General features: G+C 43.3%; 1 long non-coding RNA gene across 1 annotated transcript in view; it reads right to left on the reverse strand.

Moving 5' to 3' along the window:
- LOC110173592 (uncharacterized) overlaps positions 1 to 6,159 on the reverse strand; it is a 9,663-nt gene extending 3,504 nt beyond the window's left edge. Inside the window, exons 1-2 of the long non-coding RNA XR_002319158.2 lie at positions 6,021 to 6,159; positions 3,527 to 3,634 (exon numbers count right to left, since the gene is read on the reverse strand). This is a non-coding gene — a long non-coding RNA (uncharacterized LOC110173592). The remainder of the gene's footprint in view (positions 1 to 3,526; positions 3,635 to 6,020) is intronic.
- Between the last annotated feature and the right edge of the window lie 8,841 nt (positions 6,160 to 15,000).

Raw genomic sequence — 15,000 nt, forward strand, 5'->3', positions numbered from 1 at the left:
AGTCCTTTTTTGAGGTCGCTGAAAGAAGGAGAGAAGGGGAAAAGGAGCGAAGACAAACTGAGGTGATTCTTCCAGCGATCGCGCGATGGAAGCAGACGAAGATTCTAAAAACTGAAGACGCGTCGGTCGCTAAATTATTTCCAGACAGGTCACTTCAACAGTAATTCTGAACGCGCACTGGATGTAAACAAACGTGATTTCAAGAGTAAAGAGGCGGGATGAGATGTTTCTACTGAGGCTGTGGAGGAAGAAGGTGGTGTCACACATGCACAACATTTGAAAAAGGACTGTCGCTGTGTTTCTCTTCTCTTAAAAAAATCCTCTATACAACCTTTAAGGCTAAATAAGGTGTGGTTATTATAAAGTGTTACCAATGTTTTTATTGTCTCCAAATCAGGGAGTGGCACTGATGCGCTGTTAGCATGCTAGTTGTTGTGATGTTAGTATTACCCTGATGGTAAAAATTCACTCTGGCAAATCTGAAAGTCATGAAAAGTTCTACTAAACTCACTGCTGTGAATAATCTGGCTGCTCCGAATCCATAATGTAAGTGAGAGACAGAATGAAACAGAACGACCGTGTTTTTTGGACTATAAGTGGCGCTTTTTTTCTCCGGTGCGACTTCTATATTAAAATGTTTCAGTGAAGTGTGGAGAGGCTCTAGTCTTGTGTGTGAGTATCTGCTGCTCCTGTTCCTCCTGTACCACTGTCACTTGGCTCTACTGCGCATGTCTCCTGCAGAAAGAGCCTCTGTCCTGTCTGTATCATGTCAGTCGATCGCGACGTTACTTCTACAATTTAACATTTAAACAAACTTATAAAGACGACTGAGAAAACTGAACACAAATGCCCCTAAAAACAAAATCAGATTTTGCAGATTACAAACTGCAAGTCGTGAAATCTGCAGCTGAAAACGAAAATCGAGCAGCAGAAAGAAAGTTTTGGAGTGAGAGAGAAACTTGTGACACCGGGAGGATGAACCATGAAACTTTCCTGAAGTCACTGGACGGATGGACAAAGTCTGGACTTCAGTGACACCGAAACCATCCTGTCGGGATTCAGAAAGACCCGAATAATTCTAACTGGAACTGATGCTGAGTCTGACGACAGCGACACAGAAGAGGAAGCGACGCTCTGTTTACCTCCGGAGGTCGAGGCCGAGTTGTTCAGAAGTGACACCGAGGATGAAGAATTGAATGGATTTAGTGATTTGGAGTGAGATGGAGAGTTTGTTAAACTTGTTCTGTTCTGTTGTTTATGTTATAGTTTATCTGAAGAACTGTTCATATGTGACGTAAACAGTCCGTTGTTTTCTCTTCTATTGTTTTTACTACAACTTTTAAGATGTAAATGTCGGTTCCTGGTCTCTGATTTTATAAAATACATTTCTCCCAAAAAGTGCGACTTATATATGTGTTTTTCTTCTTCATTGCACATTTTTTGGCTGGTGCGACTTATATTCTGGTGCAGCTTATAGTCCAAAAAATACGGTAGTTTGACGGAGGAGGTCCAGACTCATTTGCTCGAAGCGGAGAGAGAAAGAAAAAGCTCTGTCACTTTATTTCACACTATATTTAAACCACGTCTCCATTGTCTTGGCCCTCGCTCTCGATCAATCCTGGCAAAGTCTGTTCAATCAATGCTTTAAATAATATAACATTATTGAATGCGTAAGATTTACAGTACCATAAAAACACCGTATATCTACAGTACCATAAAAACACGACACATCTACAGTTCTGAAATGTTACACTCGACGATTTATGACCGAGATGATGAGTTTATGCAGTAAAGAGTGAACCGGAGGAGCAGAGTGCGGATTTGTTGACCTGGTTTATGGTTCATGTCTCTGTAATTATTGGACCTGAGCACGTGAAACAAAAACTGACACAAAGTTTAAAGTCTTCGGTGTCAGCGTGAATAAATCAGACCCAAAGACGTTTAAGGAATCGCAAAAAAGCAAAGGTTTGGAAATGATCAGATGCTACAAGGTGAACAAAACTCACAGTAAATACCAAACAAAGTAGAACTAAAAGAAAAAGTACACTGACAATTTCTCTGATCTGGCCCAGATTTTAAAACTTCTAAAATCAGGTTATTCATTTATTGTTTTCTTACTAGTTCTGAGACGCTTCATTCAAGTCTTGAGGTAGTTTAAGTTTTAAGAGAACTTGTCAAGTAAAATGATCGTTCTGCATGGACACATCATTTCACTGCTTTCAAGTCATTTTCTGATAGATTTAAGTGTTTATATCTAAAATTTGGGCCAAACTTTTTTGCAGTGTAGTAGCAGAAGACATTTAAGTAGTAGTAGTAGTAGTAGTAGTAGTAGTACTAGAAATAGTAGCAGTAAAATAAGAAGAAATAATAGTAGTAGTAGTAGTAGTAATAGTAGCAGTAATAGTAGTACTAGTAGTAGTAGCAGTAAAATAAGAAGAAATAATAGTAGTAGTAGTAGTAGTAATAGTAGCAGTAATAGTAGTACTAGTAGTAGTAGAAGAAGTAGTAGTAGTAGTAGGAGAAATAATAGTAGTAAAAGAAGAAAAAATAGTAGTAGCAGTAATAGTACCAGTTATAGTAGTAGTAGTAGTAGTAGTAGTAGTAGTAGTAGTAGTAGTAGTAGTAGTAGTAGTAGTAGTAGTAGTAGTAGTAGTAGTAGTAGTAGTAGTAGTAGTAGTAGTAGCAGTAGTAGTAGTAGCAGCAGTAGTAGTAACCCTGCTGTTGTTCCTATATGCAGACAAAGTGAGCAGCAGTAGTAGTAGTAGAAATAGAAGTAAAAGTAATAGTAGCAGGTATAGTAGTAGTAGTAGCAGTAGTAGCAGTAGTAGTAGTAGTAGTAGTAGTAGTAGTAGTAGTAGTAGTATTCCTGACCTTGCTGTTCAGTAGTTCCTAGTAGCGCAGACAGTAGTAGTAGTAGTAGTAGTAGTAGTAGTAGTAGTAGTAGTAGTAGTAGTAGTAGTAGTAGTAGTAGTAGTAGTAGTAGTATTCCTGACCTTGCTGTTCTTCCTGTACGCAGACAGAGTGAATAGTAGTAGTAGTAGTAGTAGTAGTAGTAGTAGTAGTAGTAGTAGTAGTAGTAGTAGTAGTAGTAGTAGTAGCGTAGTAGTAGTAGTAGTAGTAGTAGTAGTAGTAGTAGTAGTAGTAGTAGTAGTAGTATTCCTGACCTTGCTGTTCTTCCTGTACGCAGACAGAGTGAATAGTAGTAGTAGTAGTAGTAGTAGTAGTAGTAGTAGTAGTAGTAGTAGTAGTAGTAGTAGTAGTAGTAGTAGTAGTAGTAGTAGTAGTAGTAGTAGTAGTAGTAGTAGTAGTAGTAGTAGTAGTAGTAGTAGTAGTAGTAGTAGTAGTAGTAGTAGTAGTAGTAGTAGTAGTAGTAGTAGTAGTAGTAGTAGTAGTAGTAGTAGTATTCCTGACCTTGCTGTTCTTCCTGTACGCAGACAGAGTGAATAGTAGTAGTAGTAGTAGTAGTAGTAGTAGTAGTAGTAGTAGTAGTAGTAGTAGTAGTAGTAGTAGTAGTAGTATTCCTGACCTTGCTGTTCTTCCTGTACGCAGACAGAGTGAGCAGAGGTTCTTTGGTCCGGACTCCGGTCTCCTGGTCGATCCCGACCATGTGACATCGTCCACACGGCCCCGACACCTGAAGGACCGACGCAGACGTGACGAGAGATTAAAACAAAAGACTGAACTCACTAAATATTTGATACCGTCTTAATAAAAGGAAGATTTTATAAACTCGCCGTAAAAAGTATCTCTTAAAATAATTCATCTGAAAGTCTCATGTCCAAGAAAAATGGGTCTGAAGGCGACACCTGGTCCCCGAGTCATAGTTTGGACGTGTTTTATTTAGTGTTCTTAAATGATGAATGTGGAACTTTCTTTTTAAATTAAAGGGCGGACATTAGACTTTTTTTTTTTTTTTTTTATGATAATGTTGTTTTCTCATCAAAAAACAAACCTGGAGTTGTGTTTTGTTTGAATATGACAGAGTGTTTTTTTTTTTCTCAAACAGAAAACTACGGAAGCCGAGAGGGGTCACAACAAACGCAAACGCCGCAACAAATACAAATGCAACAACACAACAAAAAGCCACAACACACCAAAAAAAGCCACAACACACCAAAAAAAGCCACAACAAACCAAAAAACGCCACAACGGAAATGACCGAGGGACTCTATTTTCCGACGGACCGATCAAGCGGCAAGTGAAGAAGAAGAACTACAACGTGAAACGAATAATGATGAAACAATAAATTACTTTTACTTACATTTCCAACTTCTCCGTTCCTTTACTTTTCACGTTGTAGTTCTTCTTCTTCACTTGCTGCTTGATCGGACCGTCGGAAAATAGAGTCCCGCGGTCACTTCTGTTGTGGCTTTTTCATGTGTTGTGGCTTTTTAATGTGTTGTGGCTTTTTAATGTGTTGTTGTGGCTTTTTTAATATGTTGTGGCTTTTTAATATGTTTGTGGCTTTTTAATATGTTGTGGCTTTTTAATATGTTGTGGCTTTTTAATGTGTTGTGGCTTTTTTTGGTGTGTTGTGGCTTTTTTGTTGTGTTGTCGCGTTTGTATTTGTTGCGGCGTTTGCGTTTGTGTTGCGGCGTTTGTATTTGTTGCGGCGTTTGCATTCAAATAGAGTCCCGCGGTCATTTCCGTTGTGGCTTTATTTTTTTGGTGTGTTGTGGCTTTTTGTTGTGTCGTCGCATGTGTATTTGCTGCGGCGTTTGCGTTCGTTGTGGCCCCTCTCGGCTTCCGTAGAAACACTTGATGTGATGAGATAAAAACAAACTGATGTTCCTTTAGTTTCTTTAATGTGTTGAGGAAACAGTGGCTCCTTTCAAACCATAATGTGGACTGAGAAGCGTCTGGGGAGAGTGTGATGTTCTGGAGGGAATGAATTGAACGACAGTTTCGATGAAGGATGAGGATTTTAAGACGCTGAGAGAACTGGGTGTGAATGAAGATACAGAATTGTTATGATGCTCCGGTCGATGCTCCGGTCAGACGGTTTCACTTCGTGGAAACCGTCTGACCTCACAGCATTAGGATTTGTTCATATAAATAAATATTTGCAAAGTTTTGTGATTTATGTACATAAGCAACCACAAATCTTTTGAAACTATGAGAGTAATAAAATTCTAAAACAGTAGAGTTTATGTTCTTACGATGCTCCCAACTGTTCGTAGGATTTAATCTTCCAGAAGAACATTTTAAGTCAAGAAAAACTTTTGTGAAAGCCAAAAATGTTCATAAGAAGATCTTAATGTGTATTATGCACTGTCCCTGTCTCATTAAATAAATAAATAAACTAAACTTGTGGCTCTGGCTCTTGTCTGTGACTCTTGTCTGTGGCTCGTGGCTCTTGTCTGTGGCTCGTGGCTCTTGTCTGTGACTCTTGTCTGTGGCTCGTGTCTGTGGCTCGCGTCTGTGGCTCGTGCTCTTGTCTGTGGCTCGTGTCTGTGGCTCGCGTCTGTGGCTCATGGCTCTTGTCTATGGCTCATGGCTCTTGTTTGTGGCTCGTGGCTCTTGTCTATGGCTCATGGCTCGTGTCTGTGGCTCGTGTCTGTGGCCCTTGTCTGTGGCTTTTGTCTGTGGCTCGTGGCTTGTGTCTGTGGCTCGTAGCTCTTGTCTGTGGCTCGTGGCTCTTGTCTGTGACTCTTGTCTGTGACTCGTGTCTGTGACTCGTGTCTGTGGCTCTGTGTCTGTGGCTCTTGTCTGTGGCTGCTCGTGTCTATGGCTCTGTGGCTCGTGTCTGTGGCTCGTAGTTCGTGTCTGTGGCTCTGTGGCTCGTGTCTATGGCTCGTGGCTCTGTGTCTGTGGCTCGTGGCTCGTGTCTTGGCGTGGCTCCGTGGCTCGTGTCTGTGGCTCCTGTGGCTCGTGGCGGTCTTGTGGCTCGTGGCTCGTGTCTGTGGCTCCGTGGCTCGTGTCTGTGGCTCGTGGCTCGTGTCTGTGGCTCCGTGGCTCGTGTCTGTGGCTCTGTCGTGGCTCGTGTCTGTGGCTCCGTGGCTCGTGTCTGTGGCTCTCACCGTGAATGTCGCGTCTCCGACTCTCAGCCCACACCACAGATCCTCCTGAAACTCCTGGGCTCCAGACACGAGCAGATTCGCCCGGAAACGACTGACGACATTTTCCACATCGAGAACAAACGGCTCATCTGCCTCCAAATGCTCCCTGTGAACGACAAGAAGAGAGAGACGGAGGAGGAGAGGAGGAGGGAGGGAAGGAGGGAGGAAGAGAGAAAGAAGAAGGAGGGTAGAGCAACAGGGCGACAGAGAGGAAAAGAGAGTTGAAGGAGGGAGAAAGAAAGGGATAGAGAAAAAGAAGGGATCAGAAAGAGATGGAAGGAGAGAGACAGAGGGAAAGGAAGGGGAGGGAGAAAGAGGAAGAAGGAAAAGAGGGAAAGGGACGGGTAAGAGAGAGAGAAGGGAGACAGACGTTGAGAGATGGTGAGAAAAAGAACGAGGGATGTAGGAAAGGGAAGGAGAGAGAGTAGAGTAAAAGATAAAGTGGAAAAGAGAGAGAGAGAAAGAGAGAGCAAAGTGAAACGGAGTGAGAGAAGGAAGTAGACGTAGAGGTAAGGGAGGGAAAGAGAGGGAGAAGGAAGTAAAAGAGAGAGAGGTAAGGAGGAGAGGTGGGAGAAAGAGAGAGAGGTGGTGAGAGAGGGAGGAAGTGAAAGAGTGAAGAGAGAGAGAGAGTAAGAGAGGAGGAGAGGCAGGTGAGAGGGAGAGAGCGGGGAAAGGAAGGGAAAGAGAGGGAGAAGGAAGTAAACAAGAGAGAGGAAGGAGAGGAGAGAGAGAGGTGGTGAGAGAGGGAGGAGAAGAAGCGAAAGCGTGAGAGACGGAGAGAGAGAATACGAAAGGAGGAGAGAAGAAGCGGCAGGTGAGAGGCAGAGAGAGAGGGAGAAGGAGGAGAAAGAGATGGAGGTGAGGAGGAGAGGTTGAAAGAGAGAGAAGGGGTGAGAGAGGAAGGAGACAAAAAGAAAGAGTGAGAGGGAGAGAGAGAGAGTAAGAGAGGAGGAGAGAAGAAGCGACAGATGAGAGGAAGAGAGGGGGAGAGAAGAAGCGACAGATGAGAGGGAGAGAGCGGAGAGTGGGAGGGAAAGAGAGGGAGACGGAAGTAAAAGAGAGAGAGAGGGTACGGAGGAGAGGGTAAGAGAGGAAAAGAGGGAGAAGGAAGTAAAAGAAAGGTCGGAGAGAGAGAGGGAGGAGAAGAAGTGAAAGAGAGAGGGAGAGAGAGTGGGGAGAAGGAGGGAGTAAAAGGAAACGAGAGGGAGGTGTGGAGGAGAGGTCGGAGAGAGAGAACGAGAGAGAGAGGCGACAAAGCGAAAGAGTGAGAGGGAGAGAGGAAGAGAGAAGGAGGAGAAAAGAGAGAGAGAAAAGAGAGAGGGAGGAGATGAAGAGAAAGAGTGAGACGGAGAGAGAGGGAGTATGAAAGAGGGAAAGAGGAAGGGTCAGGTGAGAGAAGAGGGAAAGAGAGGGAGAAGGAGGAGAAAGAGAGGGAGGCGTGGAGGAAAGGTTGAAAGAGAGAGAAGGGGTGAGAGAGGGAAGAGACAAAAAGAAAGAGTGGGGAAGAGAGAGGGAATAAGAGAGGAGGAGAGAAGAAGCGACAGGTGAGAGGGAGGAGCGGAGAGAGGGAGGTAAAGAGAGGGAAAAGGAAGTAAAAGAGAGAAGTAAGGAGGAGAGGTTGGTGAGAGAGGGAGGAGACGAAGAGAGAGAGAGAGAGGGAGAGAGAAGGAGGGAGTAAAGGGAAAAGGAGAGGGAGGTGAGGGGAGGTGTGAGAGACGACATAAACCTCTCTCTCTCTTTCTCTCTCTCACTCTTTCTCACTCTCTTTCTCTCTGTTCTCTCTCTCTCTCTTTCTCTCTCTGTTTCTCTCTCTCTCTCTCTTCTCTCACTCTCTCTCTCTCTCTCTCTTCTCTCTCTCTCTGTTTCTCTCTCTCTCACTCTCTCTCTTTCTCTCACTCTCTCTGTTTCTCTCTCTCTCTCTCTCTCCTCTCTCTCTCTCTGTTTCTCTCTCTCTTTCTCTCACTCTCTCTCTCTCTCTCTCTCTCTCTTTCTCTCACTCTATTCTCTCTCTCTCTCTCTCTGTTTCTCTCTCTCTCTTTCTCTCTCTCTCTTCTCTCTCTCTCTCTTTCTTTCTCTCTCTCTCTTCTCTCTCTATTTCTCTCAGTCTTCCGCTCTTTCGTTCCCAGTCGGATTTCGTGCGTCACCGATTTGGGAATAAAACGTTTTTTTTTTTCTTCTTCTTTTCAAACCTGTTGTGGATTCGCCGGTGAATAAACTCCACGCTGCTCCGATTGATCATCAAGTACTGAGCCTCGTTCACCAGAGAAAGAAGAGAAGAAGACGACGACGAGGAGGAGGAGGCTGGAAGAGAAAGAGGAAAAGAAAGAGAGAACATGAGGATAAGTGCGGAAAATAAATAAATAAATAAATAAAATAAATCCTGGAAGTGTTTGTGGAGAAACTTCCGAGATGTTTTGATTCTAACATCACGGAACATTTGGATAAAACCACAAAGGCCGAGTTTTTAAATTATGAATTAAATAGTTCGGAATTAAAATATTTTCCTTTGAGTTTACGTGGAAATAATAATTCTGAATTGAGGTTTACCGTGGAAAACTCGTTAAATCGACTTTATTTCATTCAGCGTCTGGGGGAAGGTTCTGATTGGACAGAGACATGAACATATTTACGTCGACCGGAAGAAAAACAAACAAATCCATGTTTCATTTGTTCATTTGTTTTTCAAAATAAAATAAAAAATACGAAAACGAAAAAACAATGATTTTCTTCATTATTTGTCTCCAAAACAAAATGAAAAAAAAAAAAAAAAAAGGCCGGGACTGAGACCAGGACCAGACCAGGTTTGAAACTAGGACCAGACCGGAACTAGACCAGGACTGAGACCAGGACTGAGACTAGGACCAGACCTGGACTGAGACCAAGACTGAAACTGGGACTGAGACTGGGACTGAAACCGGGACCAGACCAAGACTGAGACCAGGACCAGACCGGGAACAAACTGGGACCAGACCAGGACCTGGCTGGGACTGAGACTAGGACTGAGACTGGGACTGACACCAGGATTGAGACTGGGACCAGACCGGGACTGAGGCCAGGACTGAGACCAGGACTGAGACCAGGACCAGACCAGGACCAGACCAGGACCAGACCAGGACTAAGACAGGGACCAGACTGGCACTGAGATTGGGACTGAGACCAGGAAGAGACCAGGACCAGACCAGGACTAAAACTGGGTCCAGACTGGGACTGAGACCAGGACTGAGACCAGCACCAGACCGAGGACAGACCAGGACCAGACTGGGACTGAGACCGGTTTAGAACTGGTTTAGTCCTGTTTTAGTCCTGGTTCAGTCCTGGTCTGGTCCTGGAATCACTGAAATCTGAAAAACTGAAAAAACTAATCATTATCTGTTTTTTTTTTGGTTTTTTTTTTCATTTTGGTTTTGGAGACAAATAATGAAGAAAATCGTTGTTTTTTTCATTTTCTTATTTTTAGTTTTATTTTGAAAAACAAATGACCGACTGACACACAGATTAGTGTCAGTCCAGAAAAATCCAATAATGAATTAGTATTTAAACTTAAAGTCGTAGAAGTTACTTCCTCTTCTTCTTCTACACCTCAAATCTTCTCACTCTGCCCTAAAATAACAAATAAAGACGAACAGACACGATAAATACTGACCCCCCTTCAAAAACAAAAAAAATAAATAAATAATCGCTGGTGACGGGCCAATCTCGATCATCCTGAGCATTTCCAAGGCCCTCGGAAATTCATTAAAGCTTTCGCCGCCCAAAGTCTGAAGAAGAGACATTTCGCTTCAAGATCGATGCTCATAAGTCATATTGTGTATAAATCGTGGTTTGGAATTAGAATATTTTCCTTGAGTTTACGTGGAAATAATAATTCTGAATTGAGGTTTACGTGGAAAACTCGTTAAATCGACTTTATTTAATTCAGCGTCTGGGGGAAGGTTCTGATTGGACAGAGACATGAACATATTTACATCAACTGAAGAAAAACAAACAAATCCATGTTTCATTTATTCATTTGTTTTTCAAAAAATAAAATAAAAAAAATGACTTCAACCTAAACCGAGACTGAGACCAGAGACCAGATCGGGAAAACAAGACCGAGACTGAGACCGGGACCAGACCAGGACCTGACTGGGACTGAGACTAGGACTGAGACCGGGACTGACACCAGGATTGAGACCAGGACCAGACCAGGACTGAGACCAGGACTAAGACCAGGACCAGAATGGGACTGAGACTGGGACTGAAACAGGAACCAGATAGGGACTGGCACTGGGACCAGACCAGGACCAGACCAGGACGGAGACTTGGACTGAGACCAGAAAGAGACCTGGACCAGACCAGGACTAAAACTGGGTCCAGACTAGGACTGAGACCAGGACTGAGACCAGAACCAGAATAGCACCAGACCGAAGCCAGATCAGGACCAGACCGGGACCGAGACTGGGACTGAGACCGGGACTGAGACCGGTTTAGACCTGGTTTAGCCCTGTTTTTGTCCTGGTTCAGTCCTGGTTCAGTCCTGGTCCCAGACTCAGTACTGGTCTGGTCCTGGACCTGTTTTTGTCCTGGTTCAGTCCTGATTCAGTCCTGGTCCCAGACTCAGTCCTGGTCTGGTCCTGGACCTGTTTTAGTCCTGGTTCAGTCCGACATCTCAGTTTAAATCACGTAAACGGGAAACATCCGTTATCTGTTTTTTCCATTTTTTATTTAACACAAATCAAAAAACTGAAAAAAACAAATCATTATCTGTTTTTTTTTTTTTTGTTTTTTTTTAATTTTAGAGACAAATAATGAAGAAAATCATTGTTTTATTTCATGTTCTTATTTTTAGTTTTATTTTGAAAAACAAATGAACGACTGACACACAGATTCTTACACTCCGAAAAAACGATAATGAATTAGTATTTAAACTTAAAGTCGTAGAAGTTACTTCCTCTTCTTCTTCTACACCTCAAATCTTCTCACTCTGCCCTAAAATAACAAATAAAGACGAACAGACACGATAAATACTGACCCCCCCTCAAAAAAAATAAAATAATAATAATCGCTGGTGACGGGCCACATCTCGATTCATCCTGAAGCATTTCCAAGGCCCTCGGAAATCTCATTAAAGCTTTCGCCGCCCAAAGTCTGAAGAAGAGACATTTCCCTTCAAGATCGATGCTCATAAGTCATATTGTGTATAAATCGTGGTTTGGTGACGCTGCGTTCGCTCTGACTGATCGGCGGCCGGGGTAAACGCCTGCTGTTCCTTTTTTTTTTTTTTTCTCTCCGTCGAGAAACGAGAAGCACGAACGAACGAGGCGTCGGGGGCCAAAACGGACGGAGCGCCGCCGTTTGTTTTTCTCCTCCGCCGTGACGTGCGAGGACGCGAACGCCGAGGATCCGTAATCATAGTTATTCAGAAGTAAATGACGAAGCCTATATTCACTGGAACCGCTTTCAGTTCCGACACGTTTAATGGCCGAGCGAGCGCCGGCCAGTCCAGCTTTATTATCTTGGTCAGGGTCCCGCAAATCATTTTCCAGGATATTTTTCAGTCATATAGTTCTGTCATCGCAGCGTGTACCAACAAATTACCACTTTTTAGACAGTTTTTTTTAATTTATTATAAAGATGTAGCCTAACCCTGCTATTCCCCAACACACAAAACTCACTATATTTTATTATTTATGACGAAAACGCAGGTATTTTCAGGTTAAACGGACACACAAGTGAACTGTTTATACTAATGCTGTCAAGAGATTTAAAAAAAAAAGAGAAATTAATTAATTATGATCTGTAATCAATGTAATCCCCTACAGATTACAGATTACACACACCAAAATGTAGTTTGTAACAGAATCCATTAAATTACTTAAAATGAGTAATGTAATCTGAGTACTTTGGATTACTTGATTTGCTGTAGAGAAACAAAGACGAGGAAATCTTCACATAAGATGTTTTGTCTGATAAAAGAAAATAAAAAGTCCAGACTTTACTGAACCAAATTAAAAATATTATTGATAGAAGAAGAAGAAACACGTCCACACAGCAGGATTTAGTCCTGTTAAATCCTGGTTTAGTGTTCCTGTTTAGAGTCCTGGTTTAGACCTGGTTTAGTCCTGGTTTAGACCTGGTTTAGACCTGGTTTAGACCTGGTTTAGACCTGGTTTAGACCTGGTTTAGACCTGGTTTAGACCTGGTTTAGTCCTGGTTTAGACCTGGTTTAGACCTGGTTTAGTCCTGGTTTAGACCTGGTTTAGACCTGGTTTAGACCTGGTTTAGTCCTGGTTTAGACCTGGTTTAGTCCTGGTTTAGTCCTTTGCTCAGGTCTGTCTGGTCCCTGTGTGACCGGAGCAGGAGCTGTGTCTCTGCAGTAAGTCAGACCTGTTCCTGGTGCATGTTGGACTCCGCCAGGGCCGCCCCTGTCACCGGTTCTGTTCATTGTGTTTATGGACAGAATTTCTAGGCGCAGTCAGGGGCCGGAGGGGGTCCGGTTTGGGGACCACAGGATTTCATCTCTGCTGTTTGCGGATGATGTTGTCCTGTTGGCTTCATCGAACCAGGACCTGCAATGTGCACTGGGGCGGTTTGCACCCGAGTGTGAAGCGGCTGGGATGAAGATCAGCTCTTCCAAGTCCGAGGCCATGGTTCTCGACTGGAAAAAGGTGGCTTGCCCTCTCCGGGTGGGTGGGGAGTCTTCTGCCTCAAGTGGAGGAGTTCAAGTATCTCGGGGTCTTGTTCACGAGTGAGGGGAAGGACGGAAGCGTGAGATTGACAGGCGGATCGGTGCAGCGTCGGCAGTGATGCGGTCGCTGTATCGGACCGTTGTGGTGAAGAGGAGCTGAGTCGAAAGGCGAAGCTCTCGATTTACCGGTCAGTCTTCGTTCCTACTCTCACCTATGGTCATGAGCTCTGGGTAATGACCGAAAGGACGAGATCGCGGATACAAGCGCTTGAAATGAGTTTCCTCCGCAGGGTGGCTGGGCGTCTCCCTTAGAGACAGGGTGAGGAGCTCAGTCACACGGGAGGAGCTCGGAGTAGAGCCGCTGCTCCTCCACGTCGAGAGGAGCCAGTTGAGGCTCGGGCATCTGTTCCGGATGCCTCCTGGGCGCCTCCCTCGGGAGGTGTTCTGGGCATGTCCCACCGGGAGGAGGCCCCGGGGAAGACCCAGGACACGCTGGAGGGACTATGTCTCTCGGCTGGCCTGGGAACACCTCGGGGTCCCCCCGGAGGAGCTGGAGGACGTGTCTGGGGTGAAGGAAGTCTGGGAGGCTGACCCGACCCCGGATAAGCGGACGAAAATGGATGGAAAAAAAAAAAAAAAAAAGGGATTTAGCCCAAAATGTGAAAACAGGAAAATACTGCCATGTAATCCATTTATTTCAACAGTTACTCATAATTTGTACTCTGATTACATAACTCCGGTACATGTAATCTGTTACTCCCCAACACTGTCTGTAATTAATTAATCTAATGAATCTCTTTTTTAATCTCATCTATAAATTGCTGAGAAAAGTTTTAACTTTTGTAACTTGGTGTAAGACCTAAACGAGCTTTAAAAGTGATCAGGAAAATCTTAAAATCAATTCTAAAACAGAACGTGTGAGTCTAGTGTTAAATAATAATAAATAAATGAGGCCTGTAAGACACACCAAGGTCCCACCAGCAGGTAAAATGTAGGAGATGTGAAAAGAAAAGGTCGAGCACGATATTCATTTCCTGCATTTTGATGGATTTTAAAGGTTAAAAAAAACATCTGCTCTAATAAGCGGCAGTAAAAGTCTCTATTAATGTGATTTCGAGTTATCCAGCGAAGCAATTTACAGACATTTTCAAGGACAAAACACAACTTTTCCAGGACTTTTGACCTTTTTCTCATTTGTTTCATGTCTGGAAAACTGGACGATTATTTTTACAGCGTGTACAGTATAACAAGTCTGTGTTTAAAGGCAAACTTTTTCACTTTTCAACATTTTCTTTCTTGATACGGCATCAAGAAGTACGACGGAGTATAAGGGTCAGATAAAAAAAAAAATGCTGGAGCTACGAGAATAAAGTCGTAACATTTCGACATTAAAGTTGTAATATTATGAGAATAAAGTCGAAGCCAGAAAAAGTCGTAATTTTACGAGAATAAAGTCGAAGCCAGAAAAAGTCACAGTTTTATGAGAATAAAGTCGTAGTCAAAATAAAGTTGTAATATTAGGAGAAAATCGGCTGCTGGAGAATGGAGAATTTGGATCATTTTGTAAAGGAGAAGAATCAGTGTATCATTCGTTCATTCGACTGAACAAGGACTGAATCAGGACTAAATCAGGTCCGGAACCGAACCAGAAAGACCAGGATTGAGACCGGGACCAGACCAGGACTGAAAACGGTTTAGTCCTGGTTTAGTCCTGGTTTAAGTCACGGAAATGGGAAATGGCGTTTCTGTGACTTTAAAATGCGATGCGGGAATATTGCACCACATACAGACTGAACCAGGACTGAACTGAACCAGGACTGAACCAGGACTGAACCAGGACTAAAACCAGGACTGAACCAGGACTGAACCAGGACTAAACCAGGACTAAACCAGGACTGAACCAGGACTGAATCAGGACTAAACCAGGACTAAACCATTTTCAGTCCTGGTCTGGTCCCGGTCTCAGTCTCAGTCTCAGTCCTGGTCCTGTTCCCGGTCTCAATCCTGGTCTTAGTTTTTGTCTGATCCCGGACCTGGTTCAGTCCTGGTTTAGTCCTGGTTTAGTCCTGGTTCAGTCCGGAGGCGCAAATAATGAAGAAAATTGTTGTTCGTTTTCTTATTTTTGGTTTTATTTTGAAAAACAAGGTTCTTCTTCTACCGCATTTTTCACTTTGACTTTGATTTTATTACGACTTTATTCTCATAAAATTAAGACTTTTTTTTTCTTGAACATTAGAAATGTTACGACTTTATTCGCGCCAGCATCATTATTTT

The sequence above is a fragment of the Boleophthalmus pectinirostris genome, unplaced genomic scaffold (genome assembly GCF_026225935.1).
Source record: "Boleophthalmus pectinirostris isolate CB_2022bp ecotype Guang Dong unplaced genomic scaffold, ASM2622593v1 HiC_scaffold_5, whole genome shotgun sequence".
Classification (NCBI taxonomy): Eukaryota; Metazoa; Chordata; class Actinopteri; order Gobiiformes; family Gobiidae; genus Boleophthalmus; species Boleophthalmus pectinirostris.